Source organism: Sturnus vulgaris, chromosome 18 (assembly GCF_052056855.1).
Source record: "Sturnus vulgaris isolate bStuVul1 chromosome 18, bStuVul1.hap1, whole genome shotgun sequence".
NCBI classification, from domain to species: Eukaryota; Metazoa; Chordata; class Aves; order Passeriformes; family Sturnidae; genus Sturnus; species Sturnus vulgaris.
In genome coordinates, this window is record NC_142260.1 from 6,964,500 (window position 1) to 6,979,390 (window position 14,891).

The 14,891-nt window shown below is 41.6% G+C and overlaps 2 long non-coding RNA genes across 3 annotated transcripts in view; both read right to left on the reverse strand.

Moving 5' to 3' along the window:
- The window catches only part of LOC106854723 (uncharacterized), an 83,448-nt gene extending 72,631 nt beyond the window's left edge, over nt 1-10,817 (reverse strand). For both annotated transcript variants that reach the window (XR_015807454.1, XR_015807453.1), the window contains exon 1: nt 10,728-10,817. This is a non-coding gene — a long non-coding RNA (uncharacterized LOC106854723). The remainder of the gene's footprint in view (nt 1-10,727) is intronic.
- Nucleotides 10,818-12,013: 1,196 nt separating this feature from the next.
- The window catches only part of LOC148221739 (uncharacterized), an 84,823-nt gene continuing 81,945 nt past the window's right edge, over nt 12,014-14,891 (reverse strand). The window contains exons 2-3 of the long non-coding RNA XR_015807553.1: nt 12,972-13,222; nt 12,014-12,049 (exon numbers count right to left, since the gene is read on the reverse strand). This is a non-coding gene — a long non-coding RNA (uncharacterized LOC148221739). The remainder of the gene's footprint in view (nt 12,050-12,971; nt 13,223-14,891) is intronic.

The window sequence follows — 14,891 nt, forward strand, 5'->3', positions numbered from 1 at the left end:
TACACAGTGAAACATCAGGACAGTTATAAATAGCACAGAGGGAAGTTCAGCTTACAGAAAACTGGTGTCTCACAGGCTTCCACAGATCTTCTCCTGGATGGAGAATTTAGGAACTAAACCAGTTCAGGGTCAAATGCTTCAGGTTGACCCCTGTAGCAATGCCCTCTTTGAACACTTTTCCTTCTGCCTGCTACAAAGGTTACAGAGTAGGAAGTGCCCATTATTGTTTGACCTTGTGTCACGGAGACATTTTAAGGCCCAAATGTGAGGTTATTTTTAGTTGTGCTGTTATTTCGAAGCCAGACTCGGGAGAGCAAAATCAGCAAAACTCCACTAAGAGAAACAATACAAAATGGCACCCAGCATTATCTTCCCTTTCAGCTTGACAGGAATATTTGTCTTGATACTGAGCTGTGCTGGTGCTGTGCTTCCTCAAGGAATGTTGAATAACTTCCGCTCACGTTACACAAGCGCCTGCCCCTGTATCACTTTCCTGTGTGGCCACTTGGCTGCAATGCCTGCAAAGGCTTTGTAATCCCCAGTTCTATTATTGTTTCCTAAGGATGCATCCTGCCTGGAAAACAGCAAAGGAAGGGAAACTGTATCTAACATTGCTTCCTAATTAAACTGTTTGCATCATTCAAAGCCTGTGATGAATTCCTTCCTTTTCTCTCCTTCCCCGCTTGTTTACTAAAATCAGGAGATACAAAAAGACAGCAGGAGAGAGACACAGTAAACCAGATCCTAATCTCCAGCACAAAAGGTATTGGAGCTTTTCCAGGTTTCTACCAGCATCCTGAGGATCAAATTCTCTGACAACTTGCCACTGTAACCTTGCAGAGGACAATGTTCTGTGCTGACATGTAAGCTTTGCTAGAAAAAATTGATTTCTGGAGTTATGTAACTGAAGGTATGGGAAACCTATTTATAGTTGTTGGGACAGTTTGGAACAAGGCTCAGCTCTGGATTCAAACTTTATCTATATATTATCATATATATATATATATGATATTCCCAAAAATCTTTGGTTGTGTTCCTGTCTGGTGTTTACAGAGATGGGAATGGGCTTACAGTCAGAACTGAGCTTCCCCAGGGTTCAGGTATGTTTGATCCAGTGTCTAGATTTGGGCCCACCTCCAATAAATGGGTCACAGTCTTGATGAGCAACCACCCCTCTTGGCTTTATAATCCACACCATATGGGATTTCATATCTGCCAAACACTCAAACAGCATTAACTGTGAAACACTGATATGAACCCTGAGTGGTCACCTTAAGTGTAAAGACTACCACTCCCCAAATCAAAAATAGCAATACTGAGAGGAAGAGGCATGAGACAAAACTCTGAGGTTGCAGAGCAGGGAAAAGCCTGGGACTCCGGCTTTGCATCCTGAGCTCTGACTGCTGGACTAGGAAATCTCTCCAAAAACAAACTAATGCAAAATCAAACCTCTCCAGAGACTCCAGGTATGTATCTTTGAGCGTCAGAAGAGCAGCAAATTGGGCGTATCAACTATACACAGAGGCACTTTCCCAAAAACTCAAGCCTTTGCCTCAGACTACTTCCAGAAATTAGAGCTTGCTTACAAGTTATGTTGATTCATAATTGATTTATCAATTATTCCAGATAAATAGCAAGATAACCTTGGGAGCTGTAGGGTAGGAAGATTGTTTGCACAGGCCATAGTGGAATACCACGTGAAACAGTGGAATTCTCTGTGCGGTCAGCTCAGGCACCAACAGCTGCCCAGATGTTGCACTGGAGTTAACATTCCTTCCTGCAAGGATGATGTCACTAATGCAGGCAGCATTTCAGAGCAGGAATGTGCTGCAGGTTCCCACAGATCAGCAAACGATGCAGGTCACTGACAACCACACTGGCAACCGAGGTAAGTGAGGTGAGTCAGAGGGAGGAGTTCAGTCCTTGCCAGGCACCTTGGAGGACTCTCAGCCGCTCCTAATCCAGTTGCTGAGTGACCTCTCTAGGGCCCTCCATCTGCCTTCTGCCAGAATGGTCCTCCTGAGCTGCTCCTGATTCACATTCGCCCAGCTGGGTGCAGGATCAGGCATTTATCCCTGCAAGCATCATTCATAACCCACAGCCAAGTGGTGACTGCCTGAAGAAGGAAACAAAATACTGAGGTGTCTCTATGGAGAGAGAGAGACAGAGAGGCAAGAGGCCACAGTCAGCTTCTGCTCTGTTTGTCCCAGGGTGTGAAATAGTCCAACCTTTCTCCTACAGCTACAGCCAGATTTGCAACTTCATATTTTCCTTCTCTCTGGTGTACCTGCTGACTTGGAGTTCTTTACAACAATAAAGCCAAGACCTGCTCTGGACAAACACACTGTTCTATGAAGCAAAAATAGCTCATCTGTGTGCATTTACACAAATAACCACTACTGACTGGGAAAACTATCACCTTTTCATCAGGGCCAAAAGCCACATGGTTGTGCAATTGTTATTTTTATTGAACTGTGCTTCAGACACCCTTCAGACCTATCAATGTGTAGGTTGGGACAGAACATGAAATTTCTGTAGCCTCAGTATATGGAAGTTGTTATTTGTGGGTAAAAGCATTCTGGGAAAAAATGTGCTATTATGTGAAATTATAAACTCTAAAATCTAATGGGCTGCATTGCAAAGATGTACAACCATGATTCTCACAAGGTTCACAACAGCATGGAAAAAAAAAGTCTGTTTTTCCATATACCAAGGATTCCCTGACAGCCTGGGAGTCTACAGCTGTTGTTTGCATTTTAAAAGAAGGTCAAGTTTCTCTGCTGCAATACATGCAAGCGAAAGACAAACATTGGCATTGTCCCTGCATTCACCCATGTGGGCCTTTCAAAAGATCACCTATAAACCATTTTTTCTGCTTCAGTGAATGTTGTTGAAAAACGCATGCAGAGGTTATGTCCATAAAAGAAGCTAAAATGAATGTAGAAGAAAGAAAACAGATATGTAAAGAAGTCACTTATTGTCCTAATGGAAAGGCAGAGTTGAACTAATAGAAATTAATAAATATAAACTCTCTTCCATCATGACAATTATTATTATTCTGTTTACTATATTTAGTAGCAGTAACTTTTCATAGACTTGGCCAAAAGCCAGTGGTGTGGGGATCTGTGTCATACAGGTGCAATGTACCAACCAGATGTAAAACAAAGATCCTGATGATCACCAGAAGCCCAGAGATAATTTTGGTAAAGAAGCCCTCATTGAGAGTACATAAAATTCACCTAATTACATTGTACATTTCTTCATGCATCCTAGGAGCATCACATGCTGAGCAAGGCTGCTACATCTCTACAGAAACAAATGCATTTCAGTAATAGATCACTTCCTTGTCAGATCACTGTTGAAAAAATATTTTCTTTGAAATATCTGAATGTCTACGTGGTTCCCAAAGGTTAAAACTGTGTGGCCTATTTCTCTGCTGAAAGAATAGCACCACTGCAATAATATCAATTATCATCAAATTATGGCAAGATCAAAAAATGGATACAATTAAAACAATGGGGGAAAATAAATAGTCTGTGCAATACTACTGAAAAATCTGCAAAGGGATGTCCAGAAAGCTGCCTTAAGCAGCCTCTTCTCACAGACCCTCTCAGCAGACAGCTCCTCACAGCTCGGGTGGGCACCTCCACACTGCCAGTCAGTGGCTACAGGCAGGAACTGAGTCTGCACAGAGGCACGGAATGACTTCCAGTATCTGTGTGGAAATACTTACCCCGTAGCTTTACAAGCAGCTTCACACAGGAGTGGAGGAGCTGCCTTCATCTGCCATCTGGAAGTGGTTTTTGTCCCACCAGTGGTATGCATATCTCAGTTTGGAAAGCCCTGCTTTAGAGCAGGAGTCTTGCTCAGGGCTCCTCTGGCTGCCACACAGCTGCTGTGGAGACTCCTCACCCTGCTCTGTACCCAGAGATGATGAAGACCCTCCAGAGCAGCTGTACAACTGTCTGTGAAACCTCATATCTCATGAGCAACAATTTAAACCTGCCTTAAACTCCGCTGGCTTGAAGGCTGATCTGGCTGATTTATATCTCGGTAAGAGAAAAGACAAACAGATTTTCCCAGCCTTTCTGGGTCTCTTCTCATCTCTCTAATGCAAGGAAAATAATTTCCTCCCAGGCATGCTGGAGAAGAAATCCATTAGCAGTTACAAAGCAGGGCTGAATGTTATTGTTACATCCAAATAGCTGTAACAGCCTTTGATTCCACTCCTATTACTTTGAGACAGAAACACAGGATTTTATGTGCACGCAACTGGAGTGTCTCTTAATTGCTACCTCCTTACCGCAATTCTATTGTGTTAGATTTAAAACTAATAAAACAAAGGTTTTGTTTCTTTTTTAATAACAATCACAAAGCAGTCTACTTATATCAGTTTCTCTGTAGTGTATCCATTTGTTGCCCATTCACAAATATAACATTAAGCGAGTATCAGGCCCGTAATTTGTACCAAATTTATTCCTTTTGGAATTACCTTGAGAGTAACTAGGGAGGGTGAAGAAGTACTTGAAGTATTTAAACTGAAAGGAGAGCTATAGGAAACAGGTGATTAATGCAGGAAACTGCACATCAAGGACTGTTGCCGTGACTGCATGACTTTGCACACTTTGACACACCAGGCTCAAGGCAAGGTGTCCCCAGCCACCCAGGGGCTGACCTGCAGTGGTCCTTTGGACAAATATTTGTCTGCAAGCAGGTATTTTTGAAGGAAAAATACATTAAAAACAAGCCCTTGTTCTTACATTCAATTTTTATTGAATATTTCCTCTCATTTGGGATTTAGGATTTTTTTTCCTCCGTTTCACATGTAAGTGTTTCTACTCATTTTAGAGGAGGCAAAAAGTGGGATGGATTAAGGAAGAGCTTTAGGGCTTCCCAAGGCAGGCAAAGTTATAAAATAAAGTAAAGGTAAATAATAAATTTGCATTTGAAGACTGACACATGCAAAGAATTAGAGAATTACATGCAAAGGTGAGACGAGAAGAGAAAGAAGAGAAGAGAAGAGGAGAGAAGAGGAGAGGAGAGGAGAGGAGAGGAGAGGAGAGGAGAGGAGAGGAGAGGAGAGGAGAGGAGAGGAGAGGAGAGGAGAGGAGAGGAGAGGAGAGGAGAGGAGAGGAGAGGAGAGGAGAGGAGAGGAGAGGAGAGAAGAGAAGAGAAGAGAAGAGAAGAGAAGAGAAGAGAAGAGAAGAAGAGAAGAGAAGAGAAGAGAAGAGAAGAGAAGAGAAGAGAAGAGAAGAGAAGAGAAGAGAAGAGAAGAGAAGAGAAGAAGAAGAGAAGAGAAGAGAAGAGAAGAGAAGAGAATAGAAAGAGAAGAGAAGAGAAGAGAAGAGAAGAGAAGAGAAGAGAAGAGAAGAGAAGAGAAGAGAAGAGAAGAGAAGAGAAGAGAAGAGAAGAGAAGAGAAGAGAAGAGAGAGAAGAGAAGAGAAGAGAAGAGAAGAGAAGAGAAGAGAAGAGAAGAGAATGAGAAGAGAAGAGAAGAGAAGAGAAGAGAAGAGAAGAGAAGAGAAGAGAAGAGAAGAGAAGAGAAGAGAAGAGAAGAGAAGAGAAGAGAAGAGAAGAGAAGAGAAGAGAAGAGAATTCTTGTCAATCACACAAAAAGGGCCCAGTCATTCACTACCATTTCTCTTGCTGGCAAGGAAAAACACACACATACATGAGGCTGTATGCACATGAAGCAAAAGGAAGGAAAACGAAATGAATTAAGGTTCATTAATCATGGACCTGAAACCATAAAGATCTTACAGAATGAGGAGGGATAGAGCATGGGTTATATTAAAATGAGTTGGAGCTCTGCATGAATCACAGAAGCTTTAGAAAGATTTTATTAAAAATCTATATATTTAGCAAAGCATCAGGAAAGAAAGCGCGTGGCTTGTGAGCAGAAATTCAGGGCTCATGACTGTAAATATAAACACTATTTTTGAACATCTGCAACTATTGTTAGACAAGGTCTGTTTGTTTACATGGCCTGCTCTAGCAGGTGACGAAAAGAAGAGGGTATTTTTAGTGTCAGCAGGTTTTAAACTTGAGTGCTTTGGGACTTAGGTAACTTTGATTACCCTGTTTAGTTACTGGGATTTTTTGATGATGTGCATATGAGGGTGGCACACTCAATTTTCAAACAAATTCAGATTAGCTACTATAAAGATATCTTTAAAGTCTTATTATTTTACAACTATTTATGATGCATATCATCCCAGTTTCCAGCTGGAGTGTAAAAGTCTTTGTTGCCCATATTCAAAACCATGGAAGTTATGTTTCACAGGAGAAAAGTCATGCAGGTATTGTGCATGAAGGTTAATGATAATAATGATGATAATAATAATAAAGAAACCTCTCCTTTTAAATTTATTTTTTATCCTGATTTTTCAGCTTGACAGAAGATTTTGGGAACCCTTGATTTTCTGCTCCTATATCTCCCCGTTTTGCAGTCTTGAGCAGGTTATTTTAATGTTCATTGCTGTTCATCTGACTCAGAGAGATGCAGAGACTGCTTGTTTTAGGGGTTTTAGCTTAATGGTAAGAAGAGTGATAGTGACAGTGCAAATGAAACAGCAACAACAGCAAAATAATTGCTGACATTAAGACTTTGATGTGCCAAAACATCACCTTTTCAAGTCAACTTGAATTATATTTAATCCACAGGGTTATAACTTCATGTATTCACTGTATACCATACCACTGTATAACATTCCTAAAAGCTAACACTGAGTGAACTGGCATGACTGAAGTATCAACAACACGAGAAAAGTCCACCAAACCCAACAAAAAGCAAAGGCATTTGGTTTTGGGGGTTTTTTTAGTCTATGGAAGTTTGGTATTTTTCATTGTGTCCTGCTCTGGGCTCTCTCCAGGAGCAGTGCCAAGACACTCTGAGAAAGGCTATTCTTGTTCCATTCGCAGCCCAGCGAGAAGCAGGAAGCTCCATAAATCTCACAAGAAAGTCTGTTTTGCCAGCAGGGCTGATTCTGAAGTTAACCCAAGTTGTGTCATAGCCTTCAACAAGGATCCAGCCAGGCTGAATCATCGCATTTATAGAAATCAAAGAGCTTCAGAAGGGTTTGGACAGAGATCAGGAAAGTATCTAAGCACTAAGTATCTAAGTAGGTCCCAAAATCAGATTCCCCAAGCAGTTGCACAACAGGGCCAGGGGAAGCACCAGCAACACTGAAATCCAGCTCCTGGTCAGGCTCAAAGAAGGTGTCATAGGCAAAGCACCAGGGATTACAGAGAGAAATGACACAAGCTGAATACAGGTCTGAGCCCCATTTTCTGGAAAATTTGTTTAGGTTAGATATTTGGGTAGTTTTTTTCTTTGTTGGATTAAAAAAAGAATTAAAATGTATCCTCCCATAGAGATCAATTATGCCATATGCAAGATTGCCTAGCTGCATTTGCAGAGTTATACATGTTGTTCCCCACTCCATAGCTTGTTTCCCATGTGTTGGCCCACCAAGGATTGAATTAAAGTGCAATCAGGCCCTCAGTGGTGAAAGAAAGTTTTGTTTTCAGAAATATATGTTCCTTTTGGACAAGGCAGCCTGCTCCTCGTGCCTCTGTTCTTATTACACATATTAACAGTGGTCTATTTGACGTGCTGTGTGAGTGAGTGTGCTCGGAAGGATATTCCCAGTCAATGCCATGAAAATTTCCAGTATGTTAACACAGAAGGAACAACTCAAGTATCATTTACACACTTTTGAATTTGGATTAAATGTAAATGAAAGAAAATCAATGCAGCTTTTGGCTGGAAATGAACATGAGGTCACACTGGCAGGGCCTCAGGGTAGAAATAAGCAGCAAATTGTTTCTCTGCCCTTGAAAACATCATCAAAACCCCATTAAGGAAAAACTCCAGTAATCTCTTGATGCATTTTTTCCCAGAAAGAGAAAATTACCACCTCTGTCACATCTACCTCCAAACAACAACAGACAACAAGAAAAATAACCATACAGAAAGTGATTCCAAGGGTGTTATCCTAACTGTAACATATTCTGATTCAAGTAGCTACTTCCTGACCCTCCCTCTCTGAAATACAAAGCCCAGCAATATTCTGGAAAGAGAATTATTTACCTGCAAAAGTCTTCTGTTGCAAAATTTGTCCTGGATAAAACATTAGAATTGGAACATTCTCACAACCCCACCAAAGACTAGCTGCCATTACATCACAGGATGTACATAATCCAGACCCTCCTAAACCACCCAGAGGTAGAACAATGAAACACACCAGATCCTAAAGATCCCCCCACATTCCCCATGATGAGTTCTCAGGGAAAGCTAAACACCCTGCATGGGCCCTGCCCATATTGATAAATGACAGGGACCAGAGCACGAGCCTGGTCAATGCTGCCCACACCATTGTTAACCTGCTCACAAACGTGGGTTTGGCCCTTGCCAACTTCTCCTCTCTCAGATTTGCTTCAGCATGATGTGAGAGATAGCAAAGGTCAATGATTTCCACCAGGCAGCATGGCCAAGGTGCCTTGGCTCTTTGGGAGGGGAGGAGGGTGAGCTCAGCCACACGGCTGAGTCATGCCATGCTCTTTGATCTCCGGGCCAAAGAACCATTGTGTTCTGCTACAGACACTGTCCTGACAGTTTGAGTTGAGAAGAGCACTGCCTGCTTCACTCTGTCTCCATAAATCCCTCAGGACTTCTCCAGAACATGTCAGTGGGATTTCTGGGGTGATCTGGAAGATCCCAATTTGAAGAACATTGGAAGTAGCCCATTTTTCTCATGTAAAAAATGAATCACCAAGAGTTCTTCCATAAATCTAATTCAGGCAGTGAGACAAGGGGATATTTCCACAACTTTGACCTTCAGTTTTGGATGAAGAAGCAATACATTGTCTTTCCCATAACTAAGACTCCAAAGGACTTGTAAACACTGGAGCCAGAGAACACCTCTGTGAGACAATTTGGCCCATGCCATCATTCTCTTTCTATGGGGAGGAAAATTGGGTCACAACTTTGGTGAAATACTTTTCCAGGGCTTTTTCAGCACATAAGTAGCACTGCTGAAAACAGGATGCATGAGTCACAAATCCTAGACTCCTGTCTAACTCTGCAGGGAAAGGAGATGATTATTTTGATTTTGGGTGGCAGCAGGTTGCAGCCACAGAACGGGATGTGCTTCCTGGAGTCACCTGAGCCAGGGGTGGCTCGGAATGGCACCGTGGAACCAGGCTGGAGAGCTGGCCCTGCTCTGCCACAGCTGCAACAGCACACCTGGGCCATAAACTCTACCTCTCAACACCAGACAGCAGGGGGCTGAGAAGTCAGATCCTTCAGCACACAAGGTCACCAGGCCAAAGCCTTTTTATGGATTTAGCCCTCAAAACAGGATTTAATAGCACGCAGTAAATAAGGCCTTGGGCCACACATGGAACAATGAAGATGAAACAAACTACTGAATAGCTGCTCATTAAGAGGCCTCTGAACATCCTGTGCACAGAGGTAAGAGGCGTCTGCGGAAAAAATAGTATGTGATCAGATAATTAAAAAATGAATCATAATGAATTACGCAGGCAGCTTTAATTAGGGCATTTCCTAACTTTTCTGTGCTTTTCTTCATGACATCAAAATGTCCTTCCAATGCCATTTTTTGTGTGCACAGAGTAGAGCTCTGTTCAGTTACGCTCTGAAGGCCACAGGAATATTTGTGTCGCAAAGGCTTTTAGGTTTCCCTCACAGGTATTTTCTCTCCAAGTCACTTGGATCTGCTCCCATCCACACCAGCTTCATGTGGAGGAGACCCTGCAACCTTTACAAAGAACTGCTTCAATAACTCAAGAGCAAGAACAAATTCAAACCCTGTGTCTTTAAGAAGAGTCAGAAGGAAAAGACAGAGCAGCAGAAATACTCGTTGTACAACTCAGCTCTTCCAGCTACATCAGCTTATAACCATACCGGATTCCAGGGCATCCGTGGGAAAGTATTTATTTTACCTGTAGGTATAATTGTAAGCAATAAAAACAGCTCATACCTTGCCAGAAAGGGTGTGAATTTCTAAAAAGAAGGAAAAACTCTGAATTCCAATACCTGAGCAAACAAGTTAGTATAACAGAAAAAAAGTAAATGAAACAGCGTTGCCAAAACAATGAGCTTATGGTTTGCCAACAGCTGGATTGCACTTTCACTTATAAGTGCTGCTAAAAAGGCTGTGACTTCTGAGCACATTTTCTTTTGAATCCAATCATTTTGTTTGTGAGTGCAAAAGATGCGTAGAGAAGGAAAAAATAATATTAGCAGAAGCTTAGAAGACCAAAATAAACCCCCCCACCCCCATATCTTTTCCCTTGGAAGATATTTCACCAGTTTGGCAATAAAGAAAAAGCACGTATTGCCAGCTTAACAAACACTGGCAACACAAATATTGCTGTGGCCTTCAGGAGGTAGGAAAAGAGAATGGAGCTCCCCAAAAAGCACATGTACAGAGTTAAAAATATGATCTGCCGTGTTTTGATCTCTCTTGCCAACTAAAAGCTTTGCAGTTTGTTGTCAAACCAGGGATACAAAGGTTGGAAGCGCTGCTTGTCTCACAGCCAGCTCGTGACAATGCAGTTTGATTGCAATCTCACCCTGTGTCATGCCCAGGTTGTCCTGTCACATAAAGCTTCACCGGTGTGCCACAAAATGAATGAGGAATTTCACTTGCCCAGCCCATCACTTGAATTTGCATGGACACGCTTTTCGAACGAAATCTCACCAGACAAAGGTTTCCACTGGCAAGCTCCTGCGTTTCCTCGTGCGCCACAAAACTCTCATTGCCTTCCTGACAAGTCTCATTTCCAGCCCTGAGTGAAACCAGAACATTCATGAAAAGAAAACTAGGTGGGAGAACAAAGTTAATCAACTTCAGAAGCCCTTCCAGAAGCCTGTTTTATGGGATGGCTTAAGACAGGAGTTATTTCAACTAAGCCTGTTCGACTAAGCCCCAGCATCACGTCTTGATAGGGAATTAGGACACCTAAAAATGTTACTAATTTTCAGCTGCCAAATCTTTGGCCTTCAAGCTGACAATGACACCTTCTTGATCAGGTCTTTACACCTCTGTAGTCACCTCCACCTTCCTTTGGCTGCTCAGCCCTGCTGTTTTTCACACGGAGTTGACTTCTCCTTTTTGGACTCTGATAATCTGCTAAACCTCTTCTACTCCTTATCACAATCTAAGTTGGCAGCTATTTTGCAGTTCTGCTTGGAGGGTTTTTTTGACAATATTGAAAATCCTAGAGATGTTGTACCTCTCCCATAGAGAGTCTCTGCATTGTTGTACTTGCACCTGGTTCTTTCTGCTGTGCACCTAGACAAATGCAAGGTTTCTCTCTTATGCCAGTTAGCCTGTTACATATGAAGGCAGAAAATTGTGCTGTTTTAGCCCAGAAGGTCTGGCAATGGTGGAACTCACAATGACAGCAACAATAACGTCTGGCCAAAATGCTCCTTTTGCTAGATTTGGCAGAGTTGGCCATATTTGAAAGGTATCAGGCAGCAGTCTCTGGGCAAAATTCATCATATTAGGAAAAAAACCCAGCTGAACTTTAAAAATGAGATGCATTTGTACTTGGCAACACTGGTTTTCTGATTGTTTTCTAATGGCAAAGACTAAACAAGATGGCTGTGGCAAAGCAAAGGAGACAACTGAAAATGAAGGCAAAAACAAAAAACCTATAGACAACTCCACAATAAAGACAATTTCCATGCAAACTGCAACTCTTGAATTTCAGGCCTTTCAGCTGTCTGTCTGCTTAAAAGCTTTTTATTCAGCAAACAATTTACTTTGTAACAAACCTAGGCCTGGAAAATTTCTGCCCAAAACATGCTTCTTTCACAGAATCAGAAATTAGCTGATGACTTAATAGCAACACTTACTACTAAGCATTATAATAAGGAAGTATTTTATGTACTTGCCTTGCAATCTGCCAAAGACAAAGATGAGAGACTCCCACTCCTCTTGTACCACACATATCGTGGATCAAAAGTTTGCCAGTAAGGGTCCCAATGGTGGTGTTCTCTGGCTTTTGTGGAAAGCTGAAACATCTCAGAAAAACCAACAACCAAAACTGGTGGTTAGTATTTCTGATAAAACAACTAAATTAAATTTGGCTTGGAAACTGAGGCTTGTACATAGAAACATAGTTTAAGAGATATGTCTGGGGACAAGTAGCAGAGCAATGTATGGATAATAGCCAATACAGCAAGTCCACAATTCTTTACAGCATATTTGGGAACTTTCTGCCACAGAAATAGCAGATGGAAACAAAGGAAGATGCAGTCATTTCCATAATAATACTTGGAGGGTGGAAAATATACTGAAGTTCTCTGAATTTTTGTTTCAAAAGTCTTGTTCCAATCATACTAAAATCTGCTGCCTTAATTCTCCAGATATCATGAGGAAGACGATCTGAACGATGTCTGGACTGAATCTGGGACCTGAAAGACTGATCAAGTCAGAAAAATAATTCCAAACCATCAACATCTCGGATACCAAGGGTTAAAATATCTTGGCAAAACCTTATCTATAGCAGATATAGGAGCTGCAGAATGGCCATCTGGCCCAGCATCCTGTCTTCAACAATGGCCATAAGCAAACCTCATGTCTAAGTTAAGAACAGGGGCAAATGTATATGACACTTTCTTTGAGCGTTTTTCCAGTCTTGGAATTATTTTAAGCTCAAATGTTTCCTGAGCTTGGTGTGGCCACTTAGGAACATCCAACAGAGCTGCCCCTTCCAGGTATTTGCCTTGTGTCCCCTTAGAGCCATGCAGATGCTTTTTGCATCCAAAGCATCTGTTGGCAGGAAGTCTACTTCTAGAAGTTACTCTTCTTTGTTTTGAACATGATTCCAGGCAAGATCATTTGACAGCCCTTATTTCTTGCACTCTAAGAGATGGCAACCAGTATCCACCCACCCATGCCACCAGTAGTCTGTAGACTTCTAACAGATCCCACCTTACTCCCTTATTTTCTGAACTGAAGCATCCCAGAAGGTCCAGTCAGTCCTTGCTCAGACCTTTGGCCATTCTTTCTGCCCTTTCCAGGGCCTTTCATAGTCTTGGGGTTTGTTTCTTTTGCAGTAGAGGGGCCAGCTCTGCACATGGGTGGAGTAAGGGCTTGCAGAATGACACGGTGGCAACTCTCCAGCACTCCAAGACCACAGCCCATGCAGTTTGGGACAACAAGCGAGGAGAAACATCTGGAAACTGCAGGAGAAAGGGAACAGTACAATTCTTATGATAATTGTAGCTGCAGAAGTATCTATCTACTCATACTGCAAGGATCTGAATCTCAGCTGAGCAACAGCCTAAATATTTACCAATAATATTACAAAATATCTTTTAGAACTTGGTGAGAAAACCAGATCTATTCAAAGGTATCATCTACTCACAGGTGACACATTATTTAGCCCAATGAAAGTGACCATTTCTATATAAATACTTTGCAGTGGCAGTGCTTACACTTTTCTGTTACTTAAAAACATTCAGAAGCTGACTGGATTGCCAATATGTGCACAGTCGTACCTGTCATGGTCCTCCTCTGGATTTCAGGTCAGGTTTTGTGCTTGTGCCCAGTCTTACACACAAAAACACCTAAAGTTTGAAATTTCCCTTGACCTTTCTCACCCCCAACTACAATTTAGTTTTCTGCTTGGCACCTTTTCAATTGAGGTGTTGTGGTCTGATAGACTGACCAACAACAATCACGAAGAGCAGCTCAGTAGTGAGAATTAAGTTTGTGAAAGGCTTTCTATGCACTTGAAAGCATCCCCCTAAAGAGCCCATATTCCTCTGAGCTTTCTGCAGAATGGTTGCCTGCAATTATTTTTCTCGTCTTTAAATGCATTTATGTAAAGGCTGCAGCAACAATTGGCACATATGAGCAGCAGATTGTCGGTGTTTTTCATTAGTGTGGCAGCAACATATCCTTTGTTTTTCAATCCTGGAATGAACGAAACATCTTCCACAGAGACAAATCTCCATGATGATTAATCATGAAGCATTCCATATGGATACTGATATCCCACATGCTTTAAATGAGGCTGGGTGGGAAATCTTCTGCTTCACTTACCTCTCAACCCAGCAAAATGCTGAAAGGTACCCACAGGTCCATTCCCTTGTGATTTTTAACATCACTGAAGATTTGGTTGAGACCAGCTTAGCTGTAAGAGCCTTTGCTGTTGTAGTACTGATCATTTACTGGTGTCATTTTATAGTTTAGTTTTTTCATAAGAACAAAAATAGGGTTATGCTCACACAAAACTATTTTTGCTAAAGTGGCTTATTTCACCGACTGATCTGATGTAAAGCCACACCACTCAAAAGTGTTTTCCAATAGCATAAATTTCACTTTAGCTGTGAGACCTTAGCATGGGAGAGAAGGCTTTGGCTGTGCTGTCTATAGACCCATTTGGCATTACATGGAGTACTGCAGAGTGGAATCTTCCTGGGATGCAATTGAACCATATGTGGGTTTATACTTCTAATATATTAATACATTTATATTTTAATAGCTTCCCCACATACTGCAGAGCACTAATGTAAAGCACAGTCAAACTGTTCCATAATGCAATATATTGAGCACAATATGCTAGCCAAAATCAGCCCTAAAATAAATAGCCACAACTTAATTGACGTAATATAGGTCTATTTGCTAGCTTGGCACTCTTCACTTATTTGACATGAACTCAGAAAGTGCATTAAGAGTCTAATGTCCATTTTCCAAGTGGAAACAGAAGCAGCTTCTTCCTATCTACATACATAAATTAAAACACCAGAAGTACAGCACAGTATTCTTTGCTTTATGACTGTACCTCAGTCTCAAGTGTGAGTTCAGTTCTGATTTAATTTTTCTTTCTCCCAGACGTATTTATTA